The sequence below is a fragment of the Cetorhinus maximus genome, unplaced genomic scaffold (assembly GCF_964194155.1).
Source record: "Cetorhinus maximus unplaced genomic scaffold, sCetMax3.hap1.1 HAP1_SCAFFOLD_1032, whole genome shotgun sequence".
Classification (NCBI taxonomy): Eukaryota; Metazoa; Chordata; class Chondrichthyes; order Lamniformes; family Cetorhinidae; genus Cetorhinus; species Cetorhinus maximus.
In genome coordinates, this window is record NW_027596974.1 from 54,419 (window position 1) to 56,591 (window position 2,173).

A 2,173-nucleotide genomic window follows, 5' to 3' on the forward strand; every position below is an offset into this window, starting at 1 on the left:
AATGGGGTTTGGGGAGGGAATTCGATATTGGATCCAACTGCTCTACACTAACATCAGTAGCGCAGTCTCAATCAATGGGTGGGAAACAGATAGCTTTCCGATTAAATCTGGAGTCAGGCAGGGCTGACCTCTCTCGCCTGTTCTTTTCGTGTGTTGCATAGAACCCTTGGCCGAGTCCATCAGGAAGGATCCGGGCATAAGAGGAGTGACGATCCCAGGCAGTGGAGGCACTCAGGTAAAAGCCTCCCTGTACATGGACGATGTCGTCGTCTTCTGCTCGGATCCGCTGTCGGTGCGCAGACTGATCCACATTTGCGACCAGTTCGAACTGGCCTCGGGAGCCAAGGTAAATCGTGGGAAGAGCGAGGCCATGTTCTTTGGGAACTGGGCTGACCGATCCTTTGTCCCCTTCACTGTCAGGGCTGACGGCCTGAAGGTGCTGGGGATATGGTTCGGAGGGACCAGGGCATGCGTTAGAAACTGGAAGGAGCGAGTGTCTATGGTGAAAAGGAAACTGGGCATGTGGGAGCGACGCTCCCTCTCCATTGCGGGTAAGAACCTGGTCATCAGGTGTGAGGCACTCTCGCTGTTGCTGTACGTGGCGCAGGTCTGGCCCATTCCACACTCCTGCGTGGTGGCGATCACTCGAGCCATCTTCCGCTTTATCTGGAGGTCGAAAATGGATCGTGTCCGCAGAGACGCGATGTACAAGCCTCTAGATAAAGGGGAAAAAAACGTGCCCAACATCGCCCTCATACTGATGGCCACCTTTGTGTGTGGCTGCATCAAGCGGTGCGTAGACCCTCAGTACGCAAACACCAAGTGTCACTACGTGCTGAGGTTCTACCTGTCCCCGGTGTTGCGAAGGATGGGTCTGGCCACGCTGCCGCGGAACGCTCCAAGTAGTTGGACCGTGCCGTACCACCTGTCCCTGGTGGAAAAATTGATGCAGAAAAACACCTTTGACCACAAGTCCATCAGGCAGTGGTCAGCACGTAACGTCTTAGAGGCCCTGAGGGAAAAGGAGAGGGTGGACCCTGTGGGATGGTTCCCCGAGCAGACTGTCAAAGTCAGGAGTCTCACCCCCTTGGCATGTTGCCCTCGAGGTGGCTGTGGTCGGTATGAGACCGTTGTTCACATCCTTGTAGTTGGTGCCTTTGCAAAGAAGATCTGGAGAGAGATGCAGTGGTTGCTGTCGAGGTTCATCCCGAGCAGTTCTGTGACACAGGACTCTGTGCTCTACGGGCTGTTCCCAGCGACACACACCGAGACAAACATCAACTGCAGCTGGAGGATCATCAACTCGGTGAAAGACGCGCTTTGGTCTGCCCGAAACTTGTTGGTCTTCCAGCGCAAAGAGTTGTCCCCGACCGAGTGTTGCGGACTGGCACATTCCAAGGCCGAGGACTACGTGCTGAGGGACGCACTAAAGCTTGGGGCAGCTGCTGCAAAAGCGCAATGGGGAAGGGCCGCTGTCTAAGACCTTTCTGCCACAGCGCACCGAGAGACTGGGAACTGTTTAGAGCCCCTCGGGCTGTACAGCTCAAAGTGAAAGCCTGTAAATGATTGTAATATTGTTTGTACTGATGCACCTGGTGATACATTTTGTTAAAGTTGAACCGGATTGTACCCTTGTAATGGTGTTTTTGAAATGGTTTGGAATGTGGTTGAAGATATTTTATGAATAAAGTATATTTTTGCAAAAAAAAAAGGTTCTCCCAGGACGATGCTAGCCCATTGCACTTCGGGTGTGCTGACGCCTGCGATGTCCCCAAATGCGGGATACTCGACTGTAAAATTTGTGGTAGTGGGGGACTGCGTTTGCGCTCTCCCCGATTCACAATTCAAAAAATAGATTTCATCATATCTTTCATTTTCTCTTCTATTTCCTGTCAGCAACCTTTTCTGAAAAAAGAAATATATAACCCCCAATGTGTGCTCTTCAAAATCTATACTGGACTGGTTATTTAGCTTTTTCTTTCCTCCTCGCAAATATTATCCAACCCCCATTCTTTTCCTCCCTGTCATTATCAGCCGACAATTATTCCATCTATGCATCATTTTCGCCAGACCGTTTGTTTCGTGGCCGCCAAATTACTCGCGCCATTTTTAACCCCGCGTTTGCCCACTCAAAAATCTCTCTCAAACAACCCCCATCTAACACCCAACCCAC

The 2,173-nt window shown here is 51.3% G+C and overlaps 1 non-coding gene across 1 annotated transcript; it reads left to right on the forward strand.

Annotated features, from left to right (window-relative positions):
• Nucleotides 1-1,673: 1,673 nt before the first annotated feature.
• LOC144675597 (U1 spliceosomal RNA) lies at nt 1,674-1,836 on the forward strand. The gene has a single exon (XR_013575106.1). It is a non-coding gene; the product is annotated as a U1 spliceosomal RNA (small nuclear RNA).
• Nucleotides 1,837-2,173: the final 337 nt, after the last annotated feature.